At 43.6% G+C, this 12,709-nt stretch overlaps 1 protein-coding gene and 1 long non-coding RNA gene across 3 annotated transcripts in view; one reads left to right on the forward strand and one right to left on the reverse strand.

Moving 5' to 3' along the window:
- Nucleotides 1-12,709, forward strand: part of ENTREP2 (endosomal transmembrane epsin interactor 2) — a 1,414,087-nt gene that overhangs the window by 128,347 nt on the left and 1,273,031 nt on the right. The gene's annotated exons all lie outside the window — the stretch shown is intronic.
- The window catches only part of LOC143773561 (uncharacterized), a 40,701-nt gene that overhangs the window by 3,229 nt on the left and 24,763 nt on the right, over nt 1-12,709 (reverse strand). The gene's annotated exons all lie outside the window — the stretch shown is intronic.

Consider the following 12,709-nt stretch of genomic DNA (forward strand, 5'->3'; position numbering starts at 1 on the left):
AGTCCACCAAAGTTCATTCTATTACCTAATATGTTGATTCAGAAGAAGGCAAAGAAAACATGAGGGAGAGGCTAGACTCCAGATATGGCAAAGACTTTTTTGGTGGATCATTTCCAGAATCTAATACGTGTATCCTGTAATAAAATATTTTTAAAGAAAGGAATCCAGCCCTTCTTGAACTTGTTTAGTGAATCAATCTTTACAACATGTTGTGGTACACAGTGTTAGAGCTGGCGGAATGCACTAAATAATATAAAGGGAGATATGAGGTGCGTTTGCAGCCCAGGGTCCACCGTGCAGAGATGGAACCTGCTGCTAAGTAATGGCAGAACAAGATGGCGGACGAACACTTGCTCACATGTGGGTTAGACTTCACCCAGTATGAATGGAAGCGAACTCTGTTGCTTCACAGAGTAGCTAAAGGAACGCTGTGCCCTGTTAGCAGTCACCCCACTATACTGGTGATCGGACCGGCTCTGACCCTCGGAGGCTTTTGAGCCCGCGCCTGAGGATGCCCTGAGTCAGATGCTGAGTCCAAGCAGGAATTCCCACCCTACACTGACCGGAGGTATAAATACGGCTGTGTCACCTAGTTATGGCGCTGATGGTTTGCTCCACTCACCCTAATACCCAAACAACAACCAGAGAGATGGGGATCATTAAGGAGCTTTCACCAGTCTCAAACACACAGCACTCACACACCTAATCAGGTTTATACTAGTGCATGGCCGAGTCGCCATGCAAACCTTTTATAGCTGTAGCCTTCCGGGCCCTTCCCGGTGGTCCAATCAGAGCTGCTACAGGACCTGAGCATGTGACTTCTGACCTCCAATGAGAGGTCGTCCCACTGGCATGCTCCGTAGATGAAAAGCAGGACTTAGTCCCTGGAACATCTGCTTGCCGCTGATCAATGCTGGTTACAAAGGCTGAACCTGGGATGGCAGCTGTAACCAGACTCACAGCATCAGCTTGAGCCAGATGCTGGGACCGACGTCTCTGCTGAGCAGACTCCACGCGGCCGGAGAAGAATGGGAGACCGCAGACGACATGGTTCGAGATTCCCCCTGTGCAGAGGCGGGAACTCGACATCTAACACACAGTTTCATAGTTGTACTGCTCGTACCGTAAAGAATGATCCACAGTCATTATGATTAAACTGTCTTTCCTCTATTTGTAGAGCATGTACCCTTGTCAATGTTACAGGCCTAGGTATATAATATGTTGAAAAATGTTTGGGCAAGTGGTCAGCATATCAATAACCTTACCTAAACAGAGAATCGCAAGCTTTATATGTCTATCTGAACTTGCTAATTTATAAAGGTTTTGATCAGTAGTGGTGGCAACTTAGTATCTTGATTTTAGCATGTCTATGTCCTGTATGAGTAGTATAAGTGGTGGACCAAATGTAGCATGAGCTGGAACACTGGTGGATAGATACCATGATCGGGCCATAGCTCCAGAGTATTTATTTTGTAACATGGCAGCGATTGATGTTAGCTTCCTATCAGCACATATAGATTGTATTATTCTGGGTAAAGAATCATTTGAAAACTCAAGCCAGTCACATCTGCAAATTTTGGACGTAACTGGTTCCATGTGCTCGCCCACATATAGGACAAGTGAAGGAGCTACCTGCCATTTATATGTGCAAATTTTGTTTCCATGTAGATCATTGGTACTTGTGGAAAATCAGTCATGTGCACTGGTACATTGGTGATAATGAGTACATGTGCTCTCCATGTGCAATGTATGGTGCACGTGGACAGCACAGATCTGTTCAAGCCCTTAAATTAAGTGAAACACTTTACATTGGTAATGCACATGATGATCTAATATGAATGGGACATTTTTCTATGGAGATCCTTCTATATTATTTCAAAACACTCTTTTTCGGTGATTCTTTTGTATCTCTGTTCATACTGCACCCACACACACAATGATACACCATTTGAAAGGTAAACTTGCCCCCTTCAGCAAGAAAATAGCCAAACAAACCACACATTCACGATGTGATCACTGTTAGGGCTAGCGGAACGCACCAAATAATAAGAAAGATAGAGTAAGGTGCGTTCGCAGCCCGGGGTCCACCGTGCAGAGATGGAACCTGCTGCCAAGTAATGACGGACTATATGGCGGTACAATGTGGATACACGGGTTAACTTCACGATGTGTGAAGGAAGCGAAACCTGTTGCATCACAGGGCCTCGGTACCGCACCAAGAGCGCAAGCAAGGAGTCTCAGAACTCAATCCCAAGACACAGGATTTGAGTTCATATAGACCTCTTGAGCTCAACACCGCAACTGGGGTGTCAGAGTGAAAGAAATAATAATAAAGATGCACGAGAGTGCATGCGGTGCCGCACTGGCGGATGCCACTAACCACCCAGGCTTGGGTCAGGAAAGCGCTGTGAAAGCGCATGGCGCCGCACTGGCGGTCACGGCAATTAGACGCTGTTTTGTGCTGATGGCCAAGTCGGGCGCTAGATAGCAATCATCCACCTTACGCGAGCAGTCATACACAAGGGAGGGGATAATTAATGAACGACTTTCACACATCAACACACACACGCTTACAAGTTTACACTAGCGCATGGCCGTGCGGTCATGCAAACATTTTATAGCTGCAGCATGTACAGGACCTTCCCAGAAGAACCAATGGGAGACTGCCACAGAAGTTGAGCACCTTCAGGACCTTCCTGGAGGACCAATGGGATCTGCTGCAGTATCTGAGCATGTGACCCTCGATCTCCAACGGGAGATCTTGCCCTGGGCATGCTCAGAAGGGGAAAAGCAGGACTTAGTCCCAAAAGCGTCTGCTCACCGCTGCCCAGCACTGGCTTCAATGGCAGAAGCTGGAAAAGCAACAGTAACCCTATGCACAGAGTGAGACTGAGCAAGACGCTGGGACTGACATCTCCACTGAGCAGACTCCACTGTGGCTGGAGAAGAATGGGAGACCGCAGCAGACATGGTTTGAGATTCCCCCTGTGCAGCGGCAGGAACTCGACTCCTAACAATCACAAAATACATTTTAAACATTAATTTTCATAAAACTGCAGTAAGGAAAAATGACCTTCAGGTGGCATCACACTACCCCAAAGCATACCAATACAAAGCTGAAACAAATCCTAACATTTGTCTTGGGGGCTTTCCAGCTTGCCGAACTCCTTCCCCAGCCAATTTCAGGCAGGTACATATAAAATATTTGCTACATATGTGGAATAAAAGTAAAACTATTGGTCCTTTCTGCTATCTGCACGTTCACTCTATTGGAACTTCTTTCACTGCATCACGTGACTGGTGATGTAACGGCAGGTCCTGCTCTGTGATCACACACTGTGAGGAGATTGCTATCACCGCGTGCAGCCACTACTACGGGCAGCCGGGACTCTCCAGACCATACAGGACGCTGGACATCTACATCAGCAAGAGCAATGTGGAAGGAGCACCTCTCGTCTATCCACTATCAGGTTTAATCCGATTGCATTACGCCTCATTGCATCATGACTGTTATCACCACTTTTTCCTTTTTATAATATATATATATATATATATATATATATATATATATATATATATATATATTTTTTTTTTTTTTTGCATGCAAAAGTTTTTAAAGGACATTGTGGTTTTTTTTTTCCTTATTGTTGCATTCCCACAGTGGGGGATTAGTTTTCAGCTAAACAAAGTTCATAGAAATACTCCTTTTGTGCTATTATTTTTAAATAAGTGCGTGGCATTCAGTATCTTTGTCCTTTTTCTAGCTGTTACACATTGCTACAGACAGATACAGCGTTACTATAGTCCTTTTATATACAAATAAGGGGCTGCTGGTGACATTAACATCAATTCGGTTTAACTTACGGTGTTGTATAATTACCATACAAACTTGATTTTTTGCTTAAGAGTCTTTACTATAGTTGGAATTTATTCTGGGAATAGTGCAAGCTTATATCTGTAGATTGTCGGTGTACAGGTTTATGTATTTATTGTACTATTAAACTTACGTCCACTTTATCTTTGATCTCTTTGTGCGCGAATTTATATATATATTTTTTATATTACATTTTTTGAAAAGTAAGTGGTTATTGTCTAAATTCGCAGCAATACGAGATCTGTATACTCAGCGCCACAGTAATTTTTTATAATTGTTTATAAAAGTAAAACTTTACCTGTTTAAGACTTCAGCTTTAAAACTAAAGATATAAATGAATGCAGCCTAAAAGTGACCGGACAAGTTCTGAACCATCAGATTTTCCATATTATTGGACAGTCATTGAAAAGTCGATCTTCCTTCTAAGGTTGCAGCTTGTTGACGACCTTGAGTCACCTCTGACTCCAAGTAAAAAACTGCAGCGTTGACATAACTCAGACTGTACATTGTTTCCCGATGGGAGAGATTGGTGGAAACAACCTTGCAAAAATTTTAAAAAAATCCAATCATAGGGAAAAAAAGGTAAAATATTCTGCAGATATTACTTTTTTTTAAAGGGATATTCCCAATTATTATACAATGGTGTAAATACGCTCAGTTATGGGGTCAATTCTCCATCATTTTTACTGTCAAAGTGGCACTGCTGTACAGGGAGCTGCTCCGTTCACAAACATAGGGCTGTGTTGCACTTCCCTACACTGCAGATAGATGGCAGTGCTGCTGTGGAGGAGAAAAAAATGCTGCTGCCCCTGTTCTTTTGCAAGGTCCTGACAATCAGACCCCTTCTGATCGTAAGTAAAATACCATTATGTTTAATGTTGGGGGATGTCCTTTAGGGTGTGTTTTCACGGTCAGGAAACACTGCGTGTTTGACGCTGCGTAGAGCCGCAGTGTCAAACACACAGCATCCAGATGTTACAGCATAGTGGAGGGGATTTCATGAAATTCTGTCTCCACTATGCATTAAAACACGCATGTGGCAGACCCGCGTAAACGGACATGTGGCGCGTCTTTTCAGAACACAGCATGTCTGTTTACAATGCGGCGACGCTCCATCGCCGCACCGTAAATTTCCCATAGGTAATCATTAGATGTGGTAAAACCACATCTAATGATTAGTCACATGTGTATTAACTGCGTTAATGCAGCTTACTATGCGTGTCTCCTAATTTACATGCGATCTTACCTGTCCCACTGCCCGAAGTCTCGTGTCCACTGCAGTTCTCGCGGTAAGCTAAGTTCTCGCAGTAAGCTAAGTTCTCGCGATAACTTGGCTTACCGCGAGAACTGCCGTGCACATGACCGGGGGTTATCTCCGGTCACACTAGGCTGGTTCTCGCGGTCAGCTGACCGTGAGTGCTAGAATGTAGGTGATCGCTGGAGAGTTATCTCCAGCGATCATTTACAAGCTCTGCTATAGCTGGATGTCAGGCATCCAGATGTAGCAGAGCTGGACTCATCGTGGGACACTCGTTATTAAGAACTACGTCGGACTCAGGGAGTATAGTGTTGGTTTATTATTTTTCTTTTTTTCTAGGAGACAAGGTCATCGCATGGATTGAGCGTATAATAAAAATATGGTCAAAACTGTGTTTTATTTCATTAAAATACTTTATTCTACATGTGTGCGTGTTTTATTAACTTTTTAACATCTATAAGATTAGTAATGGTAGGTATCTTATTGACACCTCTCAATTACGAAGTCGGCTTAATGTCACCTTACAAAGGTGACATTAACCCTTTATTACCCCATATCCCACCGCTACTCGGGAGTGGGAAGACAGAGGCCAAGCCCCGGAATTGGCGCATCTTACAGATGCACAATTTCTGGGGGGGGCTAGTATTTGTAGCCGGAGGGGGGGCAATATCCATGGCCCCTCTCTAGGCTATGAATATCAGCCCGCAGCTGTCTGCGTAGCCTTTCTGACTATAAATTATAGGGGGACCCCACGTCATTTTTTTTGGGGGGGTCCCCCTATTTTTATAGCCAGTAAAGGCTAAATATACAGCTGCAGGCTGATATTCATAGCTTGGGAAGATCCATGGGTATTAACCCCTTCCCAGGCTAGAAACATCTTTCCCCCAGTCACTGGCTTTCCCTCTCTGGTGCAGAAAATTGCATGGGAGCCCACGCCATTTTTTTTCAATTTTTTTAAAATTAAACATATTGCTTTTAAGGCCGGGGTCACACTTGCGAGAAACTCACATGAGTCTCTCGCCTCAATACCCGTCACTGCCACTGGCACTTGGGACCGGAGCGTTCAGCTACATAGAAATACATGCAGTCTTACACTCCGGTCCCACGTGTCGGCGGGTATTGAGGTGCGAGACTCGTGCGAGTTTCTTGCAAGTGTGACCCTGGCCTAACGCAGATTTTGTGTGTGTGTGTGTCTTTATTTAAGGCCGGTATCACACATGCGAGAAACTCGGACGAGTCTTGCATCTTTATACCGGCACTGCTGCCGAAACTCGGGCGGAGCATGCGGCTACATAGAAATACATGCAACAGCACACTCCACTCTCGAGTGCCGTCGGCAGTGCTGGGTATGATGCGAGAGACTCGTCCGAGTTTCTCGCATGTGTGATCCCAGCCTAACTATTTATGTACCTTTTTAATATATTTATTACTAAACATTGGGCTTGGTATTATCTATCTATCTCTCTATCATATCTATCTATTATCTATCTATCTATCTACCTATCTATCGATTATATCTATCTAGCTAACAATAGATAGATATTTATAGATAGATAATAGAAAGATAGATACAATAGATAGATACGATAGATATGATAGATAATAGATACGATAGATAAATACGATAGATAGATAGATACGATAGATAGATACGATAGATAGATAGATAGATAGATAGATAGATCTATCTATTATCTATCTATCCCATATCTATCTATCATCTATCTATCTCTGTGTGTAAACATTATTCTTCAATTGAGTATGTAAATGAAGAGGTTGGACAAGAAATTACATCACAATTCTTTGTTTTGGTATATCTTTATTTAGCTTGCAAAAACACACACAAATCCGCATGAAAATAACGCATGAAAAATGCATCAAAAACGCAGGTGACCTGCCAGTGACCTCAGGTGCAGATTTGGTGCAGATTTTACTTGCGTCAAATCCTGATGCAATCCTGACAGTAGAAACATACCCTTAGGCTAGGTTCCCATTGCGTTAATGGGATAGCGCTAACGGACAGCGTTGCACGGCGAAATTAACGCCGTGCACCGCGTCCGTTAGCGCTCCCATTGCCGGCAATGTTAGAGCGCATTGCTAGCGCGTGTCATTTTCGGCACGCGCTAGCGATGTGCCGGTCTTTTGTAGCGCGCCTCGGACGCTGCTTGCAGCGTCCGCGGCGCGCCAGAGGTCCGTTCCCCGCTATCGCAGATCGGGGATCTGCGAGAGCGGGGACGTTAACGCGACCCCTGAACGCGGCCCTGAAAAAGACATTGCGTTAGCGCAATCCGCTAGCGCTCGCGCTAAACGGATTGCACTAACGCAATCTGAACCTAGCCTTAGGCTGAAGTCACACACAACGTATAAAAAATCGGTTTGTTTTACACTGACAAGAATCGCAGAAATGTTCCCTGAACAGTTATCCGTGTGTCATCCGTGTGCAGTGCGAGTATGTGGTTTTCTTGCATCTAAGCATCCGTGTGACATCCGTATGGCGAGAATTTCTCTCCGGCTTGCAAAATGGACATATATTGAATCCATGGGCTCAAATATTCATGAAAACCTATATACAGTCTATATACACTCACCGGCCACTTTATTAGGTACACCATGCTAGTAACGGGTTGGACCCCCTTTTGCCTTCAGAACTGCCTCAATTCTTCGTGGCATAGATTCAACAAGGTGCTGGAAGCATTCCTCAGAGATTTTGGTCCATATTGACATGATGGCATCACACAGTTGCCGCAGATTTGTCGGCTGCACATCCCAAAGATGCTCCATACAAGGCAGGATGGATCCATGCTTTCATGTTGTTTACGCCAAATTCTGACCCTACCATCCGAATGTCGCAGCAGAAATCGAGACTCATCAGACCAAGCAACGTTTTTCCAATCTTCTACTGTCCAATTTCGATGAGCTTGTACAAATTGTAGCCTCAGTTTCATGTTCTTAGCTGAAAGGAGTGGTACCCGGTGTGGTCTTCTGCTGCTGTAGCCCATCTGCCTCAAAGTTCGACGCACTGTGCGTTCAGAGATGCTCTTAGGCCTACCTTGGTTGTAACGGGTGGCGATTTGAGTCACTGTTGCCTTTCTATCAGCTCGAACCAGTCTGCCCATTCTCCTCTGACCTCTGGCATCAACAAGGCATTTCCGCCCACAGAACTGCCGCTCACTGGATTTTTTTTCTTTTTCGGACCATTCTCTGTAAACCCTAGAGATGGTTGTGCGTGAAAATCCCAGTAGATCAGCAGTTTCTGAAATACTCAGACCAGCCCTTCTGGCACCAACGACCATGCCACGTTCAAAGGCACTCAAATCACCTTTCTTCCCCATACTGATGCTCGGTTTGAACTGCAGGAGATTGTCTTGACCATGTCTACATGCCTAAATGCACTGAGTTGCCGCCATGTGATTGGCTGATTAGAAATTAAGTGTTAACAAGAAGTTGGACAGGTGTACCTAATAAAGTGGCCGGTGAGTGTATATATATATATATATACTAGCTGTACTACCCGGCTTCGCCCGGGTTAATGACTGCTGTTAGCAAAATAGAATGTGTTAACAAAAATTTATTCTGCACACAAAAACCACAAAACAAATAGATAGAAATGTAATTATTAAAAGGCAAAAACTAAGCAAATAGAAGCATTTCACAACATATATTAGCTTTGTTATACTGAGAATGTCTTTGTTGCCTATATTAACCAATCAGAGCTCAGGTTAATTAACTGTAGCAAAATAGAAGCTGAGCTGTGATTGGTTGCTATTGGCAGCCTGATAAATCCCCAGCCAACAGGAAGCCCTCCCCCCTGGCAGTATATATTAGCTCACACATACACATAATAGACAGGTCATGTGACTGACAGCTGCCGTATTTCCTATATGGTACATTTGTTGCTCTTGTAGTTTGCTTATTAATCAGATTTTTATTTTTGAAGGACAATACCAGACTTGTGTGTGTTTTAGGGCGAGTTTTATGTGTCAAGTTGTGTGTGTTGAGTTGCGTGTGGCGACATGCATGTAGCGACTTTTGTGAGATGAGTTTTGTGTGGCGACATGCGTGTAGCAACATTTTGTGTGTTGAGTTGCATGTGACAGGTTAGTGTAGCAAGTTGTGTGCAGCAAGATTTGTGCATGGCGAGTTTTGCGCGTGGCGAGTTTTATGTGTGGTGCATTTTGAGTATGTGCAAGTTTTGTGTGAGGCAACTTTTGCATGTGGTGCAACTTTTGTACATGTGGCAATTTTTCTGTGTGTGCAAGTTTTGCATGAGGTGAGTTTTCCATGAGGTGAGTTTTGCACGTGTGGCGAGTTTTGCGTGAGCCTAGTTTTGCATATGGCGAGTTTTGCATGTAGCGAGTTTTGAGTGGTGACTTTTGTGTTTCGACTTTTATGTGGCGAGGTTGGTGTATGTGTGGTGAAATGTGCGCTGAGGGTCGTATATGTGTTCAAGCACGTGGTAGTGTGTGGCGCATTTTGTGTTTGTGTTCATATCCCCGTGTGTGGTGAGTATCCCATGTCGGGGCCCCACCTTAGCAACTGTACGGTATATACTCTTTGTCGCCATCGCTCTCATTCTTTAAGTCCTCATTGTTCACATCTGGCAGCTGTCAATTTTCCTCCAACACTTTTCCCTTCACTTTTTCCCCATTATGTAGATAGGAGCAAAATTGTTTGGTGAATTGGAACGCGCGGGGTTAAAATTTCACCTCACAACATAGCCTATGACGCTCTCGGGGTCCAGACGTGTGACTGTGCAAAATTTTGTGGCTGTAGCTGCGACGGTACAGATGCCAATCCCGGACATACACACATACATACATACACACATTCAGCTTTATATATTAGATATACCTGTATGTAATCTCCTGTATATAGTATATACCTGTGTGTCATCTCACCTATATATAGTATATATCTGTGTGTCATCTCCTGTATATAGTATATACCTGTATGTCATCTCCTCCTATACATAGCATATACCTGTGTCATCTCCTCCTGTATATACTATATACCTGTAGGTAATCTGCTCCTGTATATAGTATATACCTGTGTGTCATCTCCTCCTGTATATAGTATATACCTGTATGTCATCTCCTCCTGTATGTAGTATGTACCTGTATGTCATCTCCTCCTCTATATAGTATATACCTGTGTGTCATCTCTCCTGTATATAGTATATATCTGTGTGTCATCTCCTCCTGTATATAGTATATACCTGTGTGTCATCTCCCCTGTAAATAGTATATACCTGTGTGTCATCTCCTGTATATAGTATATAGCTGTATGCCATCTCCTCCTGTATTAGCCCTCGTTCACACGTTATTTGGTCAGTATTTTTACCTCAGTATTTGTAAGCTAAAATGGCAGCCTGATAAATCCCCAGCCAACAGTAAGCCCACCCCCTGGCAGTATATATTAGCTCACACATACACATAATAGACTGGTCATGTGACTGACAGCTGCCGGATTCCTATATGGTACATTTGTTGCTCTTGTAGTTTGTCTGCTTATTAATCAGATTTTTATTTTTGAAGGATACCAGACTTGTGTGTGTTTTAGGGCGAGTTTCGTGTGTCAAGTTGTGTGTGTTGAGTTGCGTGTGGCGACATGCATGTATGGACTTTTGTGAGATGAGTTTTGTGTGGCGACATGCGTGTAGCAACTTTTTGTGTGTCGAGTTGCATGTGACAGGTTAGTGTAGCAAGTTGTGTGCAGCAAGTTTTGCGCATGGCGAGTTTTGCGCGTGGCGAGTTTTATGTGTGGTGCCTTTTGAGTATGTGCAAGTTTTGTGTGAGGCAACTTTTGCATGTGTTGCAACTTTTGTGCATGTGGCAATTTTTCTGCGTGTGGCAATTTTTCTGCGTGTGCAAGTTTTGCGTGTGGCGAGTTTTGCACGTGTGGCGAGTTTTGCATGTGGAGAGTTTTGCGCATGGCGAGTTTTGAGCGGCGACTTTTGTGTTTCTACTTTTATGTGGCGAGGTTGGTGTATGTGTGGTGAAATGTGCACTGAGGGTGGTATATGTGTTCGAGCACGTGGTAGTGTGTGGCGCATTTTGTGTGTGTGTTCATATCCCCGTGGTGGTGTGATTATCCCATGTTGGGGCCCCACCTTAGCAACTGTACAGTATATACTCTTTGGTGCCATCGCTGTCATTCTTTAAGTCCCCCTTGTTCACATCTGGCAGCTGTTAATTTGCCTCCAACACTTTTCCTTTCATTTTTTCCCCATTATGTAGATAGGGGCAAAATTGTTTGGTGACTTGGAAAGCGCGGGGTTAAAATTTCACCTCACAATATAGCTTTGACGCTCTCAGGGTCCAGACGTGTGACTGTGCAAAATTTTGTGCCTGTAGCTGCGACGCCTCCAACACTTTTCCTTTCACTTTTTCCCCATTATGTAGATAGGGGCAAAATTGTTTGGTGAATTGGAAAGCGCGGGGTTAAAATTTCACCTCACAACATAGCCTATGACGCTCTCGGGGTCCAGACGTGTGACTGTGCAAAATTTTGTGGCTGTAGCTGCTACGGTTCAGATGCCAATCCCGGACATACATACATACATACATACATACACACACACACACATTCAGCTTTATATATTAGACTAGCTGTACTACCCGGCTTCGCCCGGGTTAATGACTGCTGTTAGCAAAATAGAATGTGTTAACAAAAATTTATTCTGCACACAAAAACCACAAAACAAATAGATAGAAATGTAATTATTAAAAGGCAAAAACTAAGCTAATAGAAGAATTTCACAACATATATTAGCTTTGTTATACTGAGAATGTCTTTGTTGCCTATATTAACCAATCAGAGCTCAGGTTAATTAACTGTAGCAAAATAGAAGCTGAGCTGTGATTGGTTGCTATTGGCAGCCTGATAAATCCCCAGCCAACAGGAAGCCCTCCCCCCTGGCAGTATATATTAGCTCACACATACACATAATAGACAGGCCATGTGACTGACAGCTGCCGTATTTCCTATATGGTACATTTGTTGCTCTTGTAGTTTGTCTGCTTATTAATCAGATTTTTATTTTTGAAGGACAATACCAGACTTGTGTGTGTTTTAGGGTGAGTTTCATGTGTCAAGTTGTGTGTGTTGAGTTGCGTGTGGCGACATGCATGTAGCGACTTTTGTGAGATGAGTTTTGTGTGGTGACATGCGTGTAGCAACATTTTGTGTGTCGAGTTGCATGTGACAGGTTAGTGTAGCAAGTTGTGTGCAGCAAGATTTGTGCATGGCGAGTTTTGCGCGTGGCGAGTTTTATGTGTGGTGCGTTTTGAGTATGTGCAAGTTTTATGTGAGGCAACTTTTGCATGTGGTGCAACTTTTGTACATGTGGCAATTTTTCTGTGTGTGCAAGTTTTGCATGAGGTGAGTTTTCCATGAGGTGAGTTTTGCACGTGTGGCGAGTTTTGCGTGAGCCTAGTTTTGCATATGGCGAGTTTTGCATGTAGCGAGTTTTGCGCGTTGCGAGTTTTGAGTGGTGACTTTTGTGTTTCGACTTTTATGTGGCGAGGTTGGTGTGTGTGTGGTGAAATGTGTGCTGAGGGTGGTATATGTGTTCAAGC

This window comes from Ranitomeya variabilis, chromosome 5 (genome assembly GCF_051348905.1).
Source record: "Ranitomeya variabilis isolate aRanVar5 chromosome 5, aRanVar5.hap1, whole genome shotgun sequence".
Lineage (NCBI taxonomy): Eukaryota > Metazoa > Chordata > Amphibia > Anura > Dendrobatidae > Ranitomeya > Ranitomeya variabilis.